The sequence below is a fragment of the Pseudonaja textilis genome, chromosome 1, assembly GCF_049901715.1.
Source record: "Pseudonaja textilis isolate UNSWEBS1 chromosome 1, rPseTex1.2, whole genome shotgun sequence".
NCBI classification, from domain to species: domain Eukaryota; kingdom Metazoa; phylum Chordata; class Lepidosauria; order Squamata; family Elapidae; genus Pseudonaja; species Pseudonaja textilis.
In genome coordinates, this window is record NC_141990.1 from 203,100,310 (window position 1) to 203,112,710 (window position 12,401).

Below are 12,401 nucleotides of genomic sequence, written 5' to 3' on the forward strand. Positions count from 1 at the left end.
TTCATTAACCAATTCAGTTAAGATCTTTCAAATTACTTCTTCCCTACCTTCTTGCCTGCTTATGGCAGATTCCTTTTAAACGACAAGGTAATTGAAGTAGTGAGAGAGAAAACCCACATTGGCTAAGGTATGTGAGAATAGGGACAAATTTGGATTACACATTTAGTGAAAATAAAGGTCCACAATGGGTTCTAAATTTTTGCACCTTTTTCTTTTTAAGAAACATGAAGACATCCTTTTAAAATTATCCATACTGGGGACTTCTGGAGAGGATATTATTATTTGACACAAAAATGACAGTATACACAACAGACGAGATAACCATGCTGGGTTTCGTATCACAAATCACTAGTCGAACACTTCCCAAGAGTTTAGGACTGCGTGATGTATTGGTGGATTTTGTGAGCAGATCCCAGTAGGGTGGCCTTCTGCAATTGACCAATGGTGATTTTGTCAGTGCCAATTGTTTTTAAGTTCTTGCCTAGGTCTTTAGGCACAGCACCCAGTGTGCTGAGCATCACTAGAACCACCTGCACTGGTTTATGCCAGAGTCTCTGCAGTTCAATTCTCAAGTCCTGATATCTGGCGACTTTTTCAAGTTGTTTCTTGTCGATTCTGCTGTCACCAGGTATGGCAATGTCAACGATCCACACTTTTTTCTTCTCCACAATCGTGATATCCAGGGTATTGTGTTCCAAAACTATGTCAGTCTGTATTTGGAAGTTGCACAGTAGTTTTGCATGCTCATTTTTGACCACTTTTTCAGGCTTACGATCCCACCAGTTCTTTGCTACAGGCAGATGATAGTTGTGACACAAGTTCCAGTGGACCCTCTGAGCGACTGTGTTGTGACATTGTTTGTAGTCAGTCTGAGCAATTGTCTTGCAACAGCTCAGTATGTGATCGATAGTTTCGTCTGATATTATTATTATTATTATTATTATTATTATTATTATTATTATTATTATTATTATTATTATCTGAATCCCTGAAGCAAAAAGGGATTTGTTAATGTTGCCAGTAATCTTTAGGGAAGCATCATTTGCTAGATCAATACTCAAATACAGCTCATCAGTCTGGAACCCACATTACATATCTGATATTAACACAGTTGAGAAAGTCCAGAAATATTTCACAAGAAGAGTTCTCCATTCCTCTACTTGTTGCAGAATACCTTATGCCATCAGACTCGGAATTCTAGACCTAGAAAACCTAGAACTACGCTGCCTTCAGTCCAATCTAAGTATAGTGTATAAAATCATACATTGCAATGTCCTACCTGTCAATGAATACTTCAGCTTCAACCATAGATACAATAGATACAAACTCAAGGTTAATTGCAACAAACTTGATTGCAGGAAATACAACTGGTAAATGGTAAAGAGTGGTAAACCACTGCAACAAAGTGGTAAATGTCTGGAATACTCTACCTGACTCTGTGGTTTCTTCCCCAAACCCCAAAAACTTTAACCTTAGACTGTCTACTATTGACCTCACCCCTTTCCTAAGAGGTCTGTGGGGGGGGGGGGTGTAAGCACACCAATGTGCCTATTGTCCCTGTCCTATTGTTTCTTTTTTTTATTTATTTATTTTTCTTATATGTATCCATGTATTCATAACTATGTTTGTACTTATATCTATTATTTTGTAAGCAATAGACATAAATAAATATATATATATATAAATAAATACATACATAAAGAAAGAAAATGGGGTAAAATCTAAAATATTGGACATTGTTTGAAGGGGGTAAAGATTAAGAATGTTGGAAAAAGGAGAAGGAATATACAGTTGGTTTATTTGAGCAAGGTTAAAATAGATAGGTTATGACTACTGGAAAAAAATTAATGGGATTTTTACTGATCAGGAGTGAATGACAATGTTTAAAGATTTTGTTTACAGACAACAATTATATGGGAATGAGTTAATTTGCTGTATTTTAAATTTATCTGATTAAAATTAATTTGGTTATTTGAATGATGAGGTTGGGGATTTTTTAATGATAGGAAAAAGAGATATAAATGTAAAAGGAAGGAATTCAAGAAGGTTTATTAGATCAAGTTTATGTTAGTCAATTTGTTCTTTCTGGTAACCCCTAATGGACTTTGAATTAGGATGGAAGATTTTTAAAAAAAATTATACAGAATGAAGTGAGATATGGGATGAAGAGATTGTTATATTTTAAGAGATGTGATAAAGTTGTTTGTACATGTTGGACAAGGGGGGAAATTACTTATTTTGTTTCCTTCTTATTTAATATTTTTCTTCACATTTTTCTTTTTACATTTTCATGAATTTTCAATTATAATTGAATAATATAACCATAAGCATAATATAACCATTAACAATTTCTGTATTAAAAATATAAGTATTTAATATTTAAACACTTTTGACAGCATTGAAGAGAAGAGAAAAACCAATGGAAATATGCTTTAAGGTAAGGCACCCTGCTTACGGTACATGAAGCATGATGGCTCTCTAAATTAGAGATGGATGGATGGATGGATGGATGGATGGATGGATGGATGGTGGGATTCAAAAAGTTTTACTATCGCTTCTGTGGGCGTGGCTTGGTGGGCATGGCAGGGGAAGGATACTGTAAAACCTCCAGTCAGAGGTGGTATTTGCTGGTTCTCCGAACTACTCAAAATTTCCGCTACTGGTTCTCCAGAACTGGTTAGAACCTGCTGAATACCACCTCTGGATGGATGGATGGAGGGGGAAGAGAGATAATGTAGATATATAGTGGAGAGAGAGAGACAGAAAGAGAGAATGATACTGTAGATGATTGATAGATGATAGCAGGGGTGGGATTCTATCAGTTCGCACCTATTCGCTAGAACCGGTTGTTAACATTCTAAGCAGTTTGGAGAACCGGTTGTTCGATGAAATTACTGGCCTAATCTTGTAAGGAAGGCAGGAAGAAAACATTCTGGTGTTGTTTACAGAAACTGCCTCTCCATTAACCCTTATTACATTCTTGGCAGGACTAGACTTCCTGTCTCAGGAACCTCTCTGGAATTATTTTCCCCTCTTTTGCTGGTTCTTTGCTTGTGTGGAGTGACCATTCAAAGTTACAATGGCACTGAAAAAAGTAACTTGTAACCATTTTTCACACTTATGACTGTTGCAGCATCCTCACAGTCATGAGAGGCCACGTGAGGAGGTACGTGCCTCAATGTGAGTGATATTGAGTTGGCCACGCTCCGCCAATAACATGATCACCAAGCCATGTCCACCTAGTCACATGACCACCAAGCCACGCCCACCACCTAAGTCATGACCACAGAACCGGTTGTTACAAATTTTGAATCCCACCCCTGGATGATAGATAGATAGATAGATAGATAGATAGATAGATAGATAGATAGATAGATAGATAGATAGATAGATAGATAGATAGATAGATAGATAGATAGATAGATAGATATTGATTTTTCACACTTATTTAATTACCCTATTTTAATTCTACATTACCAAGGGGGGAAAGAAACCCCAAATGAAACACTTTCTGAGATTCAAAAGTTTCACTGACCTACTTATAGAAATATTACTTAACAATTTCATTAGGAATGAGTAACAGCTGGTGACATGGCTGTGTCCTAAAGTGTTTTCTGTCTTAATATTTTGTGTCTTAAGCAATCAAGCTTTTGTAAGAAATACTTTTGTTAGCAGCAGTCCCTCCTCTGGGGAACAAAAAATGTCAAACCAAATTTTCTGTATTTTGCAATTTTCTTTTCAAAAGTGTCATGCTTTTCTTTTATTAGTATGCAGAGTAAATAAGAATGATTTGTTGATGTGGTTGTAAGGTTTCAGACCTTTCATTCAATTTTGGGTTGATATTGAATGAAGGTGGATGCACCTGTATAAATTGAAAGTAAATTGATACAATAGATGGAGGGAGGGAGGGATGGATGGATGGAGAGAGAGAGAAAGAGAGAGAGAGAGAGATTGGATACTTAAAAGGATACTCTATCCTTTTAAATGGAATACTCTATTTATCTTTTCCCCCACATTGTTTAATATCATAAAATCTAAAGATCTGAAACTAATATTTACTTGTCTATTCTGGTATGCATATTTTCACTTAAACAATTCCCCTTTAACTATATTCTTACATAGATCACAGCAAAATTCTGCACAATTTTATTTCATCTCTCTGTAATTAAGGAAATCCCAATTCTATAATTTTTAGGAGTTAATCAATATTGTTTTACCTATGATATGAGGAGGAGGAGAAGGAGGAGGAGGACGAAGAAGAGGAGGCATTGGGGATGATAAAGCCAAAAAAAATGAAGACTTTGCTTTTTAAAAATAAATAAATAAATAAAACTTTAAATTATATTTAAATTTAAAGCTGCACAGCATGAGGTTTTGTTCAGTTCCATTGTTCCTCTGAGTCCAACAGGAAAGAGTTAAGCATGAAATACAAGTATGCTGAAATTTAATTTAATTGTATTTGTGGCAAGTGTGCATTAGTTCTATTACAACATGTCAAAAACTGGGTACAAAGTAAAGACCAGGGAAAATGTCATTACGTTGTCAACCAAATGTCAGCCAAATAATTTGCATGTTGACTAATTATTTAATTTCTCAGATATGAGCTAAAATTAAATTCTATTTTGAAGTTCACGCTTTCTAAATTTTGTAACATTCTTCGGTAAAAAGTTACCAATAACTTCATGCAAATTTTACCAATAAATTGCCATAAAAGCCCTGTTCAATCAATACTTATATGCATAGAACATGTAAACCGTAGCAGACTTCTTCTTCTACAAGTTGCATTAGTGGCATCGGTAAAACATCTCTACAAGTAGAGCACAAGACTCTTTATGCTTTGAAAAATGCTTGATAAAATGAAACTGCAGCCAACTGTGCTGGAGATACAAAATGCACAACTTCAAGTGATGATTTTTGCATGACAGAGATAGAAAAAACTGCTCAAGCTGTTTGCTCTTGCAGTTCTACATGCAAGCACTGTGATTCCTAGATTAGTGAAATTAGCCTACAATGTAATTTATATTTATGAAAAAAATCTATTTATTGCACAAAATGCTTATGATACCAGGAATGTATATCACAAAATGCACATTTTTTTCTAGATAGATGAGAGACAGAAAAAAGATTTCAAGGTGGTACAGAAACAGGACTATGAAACTCATAGAAATTAAAAATGGATAGTTTTGTTTGACTATTTTCATATAAAATGTAAAAACACCTATGCAATGTGTAAATACAGTTATTCCCTTTCTACATGGTATAAGATGATGCAAACACAGTGAGGACCATTTTTAAGCTCAATGATAAGCAAAGTGAATGTCTCCAGCAAGAATATATATTTTTCCTCCTTTGTAGCTTTTTGGGGGATTACTATGATTTTTTTATTGGAAATTAGTGAAGTCCCATGCTAAATATTTTCTATATTTTCTATATGGAAAGCTTTGTTCTTAAAAGGATATTCTGATATTTCAAATAATGAAGAGAAACAACACTTAGAGAATATACAGAAAATTGACAGCTGTGTACAGTAATCTCATACTATTTTAAAAAGCAACTGTCCACCAAAATGTATCACAGATCTTGGGGCTATCTTTATTAGTGGCACCAAAGCCTTCTCAAAGAATGTGTCAGGCAATGGCGAATGTCCTATGGGTTGTCCACCTTTGAACTTGTCATGTTGATGGGCAAGGTCTGTGAGGAGGTGTAATCACATTCTGGTGGGCACAATTATGCTTCTAGAGTAGCAGCCTTGAGCAACTGGAATATACTCTTTCACAGAGAGTAAAAAGAGAAGAAAAACACATGGCTGCTAGCTATGTTTTCAAAGTAATATGCCATTTGAGTCTCTTTCCATCATCTCTTTAAATACAGGCAATCCAATTTAAACTATTCTATGAAAATGCTAAAAGAAGGGAGGGAGGGAGGAAGGAAGGAAGGAATATTTTTTTCTTAAGAGTTCATCAATTATAGTATTCACTCTGAAAACTGGCTATTCCAGCATACAGGTGCTTGCAAGAAGCTGCATTTGTGCAATGAATGTCTCCCTCCCCTGGGCATTCAATGCATATCAACTGCACAACAATTAGAATAGGGACATATTCAAATGCCCCACCTAACTCATGTCTTGATTTAAGATATCACCTACGTTTACTGTCTCCCCACATCCCACAAAATGTCTTGGTTTGATTTGATCTGTGTTTTTGTTTGTTCTTAATTTCCTTTCTATGTATTGAGACAGGTTGAGGATTCATTGTATTATTCCCTTTTTTTGGGGCGGGGGGGAACTAATTTGATCAACACTTCCCAGATTTTAAGAGTATCCTTCAGTTAGCAACCATTTTACCCAGAACTTCTAAAAATCCATTCATATCCTTCAGTTAGCAACCATTTTACCCAGAACTTCTAAAAATCCATTCATATCCTTCAGTTAGCAACCATTTCACCCAGAACTTCTAAAAATCCATTCATATCCTTCAGTTAGCAACCATTTTACCCAGAACTTCTAAAAATCCATTCACCAAATCTGTGGGCAAGTGTAGTTTTATTTGATTTTGCTCAGCAACTTTTCCCTCCTTCCTTCCTTGTCTCCCTGCCTGAAATTAGCTAAGGGGTATCTTTGTTCCGCAAGAGCCTCCCAATATCTAAGAAAGAACTCATTGTCAGTTTCTGCAAAATCAGAGCTTCGGCAAAAATATGCCTGTTAGCTTGTTGTAAATCAAAGGCTGACAGTGTAACTTCACCATGTGCAAGTTGGAGATAAGTATAATAAAACAACACGTGCCTTTTGGGATTGTCAGGCCACCGAGCATAACCATAAGGAATGTCCAAACTGCATGAATAAGGCTTACCATGGACATGAGATTTCAGCAATCTTGTAAGCTTGTAGCTACCAGTGACAAAATAGTGACAATGCATTAGAAAACTCTGTGCCTGAAAGTTAAACCAGGAAAAGGGAAGGGAAGGGAAAGAAGGGAAGGGAAGGGAGAATTCCCATGAAGCACTTCTACAGATTGATGGCTGCCTCCAGTACTGTCACTCCTGTTTCTAATTTATTCTTTCAACTATATTGTACATTGCTTAATACAAAGAATTCTATTATAGTCTTAAGGAAGGGTACCACACATTCCTTTGTGAAAATCTGTCAAGGAATGTCAGATTATGAAAACAAATATTTGGAACATTCTTCCTCCTTATATCTCCTTTTAACCATGCTGCCCTCTGGACACAGTTCAGTTCCCTAGAGTATCTAAGAATAACGATAATGGCTTCACTTGCCTTGACCCTTGATTCGGTTATAAATCAAAACTTTATAGGCATTTTAAGACACACAGAGTCTTCCTTCTTGCTTAGGCCTGTGCAGGTACTGCCTCAGAATCAAAAAAGATGATTGTTGACACTGAGAGGGACCCAATACATCAATAGCTTAAATTGAATCATAAGAAATGTAAGTAAGTGTATTCTTGTTACTGCAGGTTATAAAGAGTGTGCCATAAAACACTATAAAATAACAAGAATCATATCCTCTCCAGGGGCTTTTCAAAGGGCCAAGGTTGAAATCAACTCAAAACTCAAATTTTGAGACATGCTGTTAGTAGAGGACTGGTCACTCAATATTAGACTGTTATTGGCCCAGTATATGGGCAGCTGTAAATAAAAGAAAAATATTGGGTCCAATATTGTGCTAAGATGCATGTATTGGGCAGTTGGATACATATGGAAATACCACTAGCCACCAATTTCCTGAGACCAAACTCCTTCCATTGATTCCTATAGTAAAACAACTTTTTAATTTTTAATAATACGTTGTATTCGGATCAGAATTGGATTCATAATTGAATCAAAGAATCTATCCTTTCTTCTTTAACTCTCCTCTGTAGCCTTTTCAGAGCTTGTCTTTCTTCCTACATCCTGTCCTATCATTCAATTTCCTGCAATGGCAGGTAGTGGTTAGCTAGGAACTTAGCACACTATTGGTTGAACTAAAATATGGTATACATTGGAGTGAGATAAGCAGCACAATGCCTAATATTAAACCTTTGCAGACAATGTTTCAATTATTTTGAACACAGAACCCTCCCTTAGTATATAGTACATGCAATGAGCATTGTGATAATCGGTGCAACATTGGAGGAAAAGCCTTATGCAACATCTCTACATTGTCAGCAATTATATTTCTCCAACTGAGGTTGGATTTATTACATGTTTTGAACTTTTTAATGTATCAATATACTTTATATACCATCTAGTTGGAGGCATACTGGTATGTAATCTTGGTTACAGATCCTAGTTCACTGAGAACTTGAATGTGCTTGGATAATACTAGCTTTTAAATATATATGTACAAATCAGAACAGAGCAGAATAACAGAGTTGGAAGGGATCATGGAGGTACAACCCCCTCCTCAAGCAGGAGACCCTATTCCATCATATATATAAATGGCTTCTACTGTACAGCACAGTGTACTTGCCATGGTAACAGCTTCACAATACCCCAGCACTCCACAAGGGGGCTCTCTCTCAGCCCTCAGGTGATTGGCCAAGTGCAATAAAAAAAATGAAACACCAGCGTAGACAAGAAACTCCTGAGGAGAGAAATAGAAGACTTGCGACGCTACGCGAGAGACAGTACAACAGCATGAGTACCGACTACAAGATTTTCCTGTCTAATACAGGATTAGGATAAATAAATTCCCAGGCAACACCAGGCTATTGGCTAGTTTCAGGTAAAATGGCTACCCAGTCTCTTCTTAAAAGTCTCCAGTGATGGAGCACCCACAATTTCGGAAGGAAAGCTGTTCCACTGATTAATTGTTCTCACTGTCAGGAAATTTCTCCTTAATTCTAGGTTGTTTCTCTCCTTGATTAGGTCTGGTCCAAATTGATCAGATGAAATCTGATCAACTTATACCAGAACTAATTACTATTGTGTCCTTATTGTTACCAGTGAATGTTGCACGTACTATATATATAATTAAGGCTGGTTGGCATCATTAATTTCATATGTTCCTTTGAATAACTGAAAAACCATGTTATGGTTTGGGATCCAAATGATTTTCAGTAAATATTAGACAAATTAAATTATTCAATAAGAAGTATGTGTCTAAAAATCTAAAAATCAAGGTAGTTCTGCTTTTACCTAATTTATCACAAGAAAATCAGAACTGACTATATTAGATAAGAATGATTTTAATACAATTAGAATGTCTTATTTAAGAACTACATGTGCTAAATCATGATATAAGGCCAAGAATGAGAGGATGCTGAATGAGCATGGACTGAGGTACTTTAATGTGAGTTGAGAATGAATTCTAATCAAATGCACAGCTATGAAAGCAGAATGAACTTTTCAAGAGGAAGACTGAACAAGTTGGGATTGGAAGGAGATGATGAACTCTTTACAAAGAGACAAGTGAGTATTTAAGAAAAGCATTAAGTACGTGTATTTGATAGAAGCAGTTTTTTTAAAGAATTGAAAGATATAGAGGGTGATTGTGAATGATATTGGTATAAATTTAATGTAATTACATTTTCTTTTAACTTTTGCCTTTAATTTATAGTAGATTATATACTTTTTCTTTCAAGTTGTGAATAGTATTGCTTATCTCATTAGAGTATTGTGCACCATGTGTATATATGTGTGCTTTTGGCTATATAACTAATTTTAACTGTTGTGGTAGGGAGTTTGCTCCCACCACAGTCTAGCCAAAATATTTTCTAAAATACTTCCAGATTCCTCTCTCTCTCTTTCTATGTTTAGACTGGCAAATAAGCACATTTCCAACTTTGTTCCATTCAGGCACAATTTTTTTATTTTCTACCAATACTTTTGTAGCCCATTGAACAGTCCATTTGCCTGCTTATAAATAAAATTATTGAGAAATTATGCCTTTTTTGGAGCATTAATTGTTTTTATAGCAAAGGATTTAACAAAAAATCAAAATCAGAAGGGTGGCTTGCTTAACAAGCTCTAAGGATATTACCCATCAGAGTCTTGATGTTCACAACCATTGTGTTGAATATCCCTTCCAGGTGTGCATTGTTTTGGTGTGTTACATGCAAATATTGAATCAGGTCAATGCTTTTTTTTGCATAGCTCAGGTGCTATTACAGCTCTAACACAAGGCAAGAGTATAAAGTGTATTATTTATAGGATTTAGTTTCTGGAATAAATTTAGGCAATTACTAAACTAGGTCAAGCAAATTGTCTCTGTGTAGATGAATTTAGAAATGTAATGCAAGTTTCTCTGATTTCTTTAAAAAGGATAGGGAAGATATAAACAATATATAGGTATGAGGGAAAATTAGCTGATAAAATACTCCTTTATAAGATGTTACAGCTATCAATCTCTTGAATGGATTTTAATAAACAATGAAATCAGTGCTACAAGCTCAAGTTGATGGCAGATAACTGATGGCCGCTGTAGGAAACAGAGGAATGGAACTGAAATGGCAGATATCACTCATATCCCTTTCCTGTAGTCTCAAGGTCTTGGGATCTATAGGAACCGTGTTTAGGAACAGATGCCCATGCTCAAAATCAATTCCAGAGGGCTGGTCAAATAGATTCTGTTTCAAATGGGGGGAGTTATAGATGCGGAGGAAAATTCTTTTCTTTGAGTAAATTGCCATCCGTGGATTTCATTATGCCAATCTTTAACTATGGTACTATTATTGTACTTTTATGTTGTAACATTTACATGCAAAAACTTTTATACATTTAGCTGCTTTCAACGATGTATTTGGAAAAGCACATTCCCTTTCACAGAAGATGGCCAAGAATGTCTCCATCCCTATCAAATACTAAAGGGTATTTTGCTTGTATAGGCCCCTGCTAGTTAAACCTTTGCTCCATACTTGTAAAAGAAGGAAGAAATTGGTCACCTCTGTGTACTCCCTCCTTGAACCATTTAAATGCTAATCCAGAGACCTGCTAATCCAAGGTGGATTATGACACTTCTGCAAATTAGGCTTATGTTACTTCCTGGATGGGGAACCCCCATAATAAGCAAGCAATGGGCAACTGTTTCACATTTGAATATCTTCTTGTTGACATGCAATGAGTTAACTTATAGGTCCAATCATCTCCATAAAACAGTTTGTCCAATGCATAACAATGTACTCAAAACAACACTCAGAAAAACAAGACACTTTATAGCCAAAAGCGACATTATTGTGTTACCGGTACTGTGTTACCGGCGCTGGTTTTGTTTGCTTGTTTGTTTGACTGATTTTGAGCTATTACAGAAACCAAAGAGTAAATAAGAATGGTGGAACCTGCCAGCTAATATCTACTCCGCGATGCCCCTGTGTAAGAGGATTATTATTTTTTTAATATTCTTTCCTCTATATTTATTCCCTTCTAGCGGATGCTTCATTAGTGCTTCTTTTTCTCTTGCCTGCCTAATTCATTCTCCCAGATTTTAGCAAGCCAAAAGCTCACCTTATGCTACTGCAGAAGCAATTTTTATTTTTTGAAGGTTAATCCAACTCAGCAGGATTTAGAGATGGCACTTTTCCTTGATCGTCGGCATGTTGGCTCAGGCCAGACAGCTGTTTGGACACTTTCCATTGGGAATCTTGCCCTCAACACCCACAGTTGATGCACATACATGGTCTATTGGCTGCCTACTTCCATGCCCATCTGTTCAGATGGCAGACTGCCCACTCACAAGTTCGCTGGAACCTTGCCCTGAGTGGGTAGGTGCCAGGCAATGATGGGTTTAGATGGGCAGCCTGCAAAATATCGTAAGTGATCACTTCTTTTTTTCCTGCAGGAAGTCCTTCTGCTAACATTGTGTGCTAGGCTGGGATTAATCAAACCCACGCAGGTTTAATATACCCAACCAAAATTATGATTTGTTACTTAAAATCTTTATTTTGCAGATTGCGGTACTAAAAAAAATAGTTCTTGAAGGTGACAAGCTGTTCAGAAAAAGCAGACCTTAAATCCATTATGATGATATGGAAAAGGAAAGGGGAATATTTTGTGATCACAAAGATAACATTACAGTGGGGAAAAGGAGCAAAGAAAAGGGCTAATATGGAAATCAAACTGTAAATTAAATTATTGTCATGCAGGTACAGCTGCAGCTTGTTTCAATGCAGCACAAAAACACTCATAAGTCAAAGTTATGGCATTAGTAAACAAAAGCAAAGCACACATTTTAAATATAGTCCTTCTCCTGTACCGTAAGCAATGAGTTATTAAAGAATAGCATTACAAAGTCCTGTCCTGAAATAGTCTTTAGTAGATAAGAAAAAGTAGATAAGAAAAAGGTGGTTGTAGAGAAAAAGGTGTGTGTCTATGTGTTGCCATTTCAGATTGAACAAAATATCTTATTATAAACGTTTGTTGAGATTCAGGAACTATTCAGAAAAGCGAAGCGTACTTTTCTTAATACT

The 12,401-nt window shown here is 36.0% G+C and overlaps 1 protein-coding gene across 2 annotated transcripts in view; it reads right to left on the reverse strand.

Annotated features, from left to right (window-relative positions):
- The window catches only part of ARHGAP15 (Rho GTPase activating protein 15), a 470,287-nt gene that overhangs the window by 403,096 nt on the left and 54,790 nt on the right, over positions 1-12,401 (reverse strand). The window lies entirely within an intron of this gene.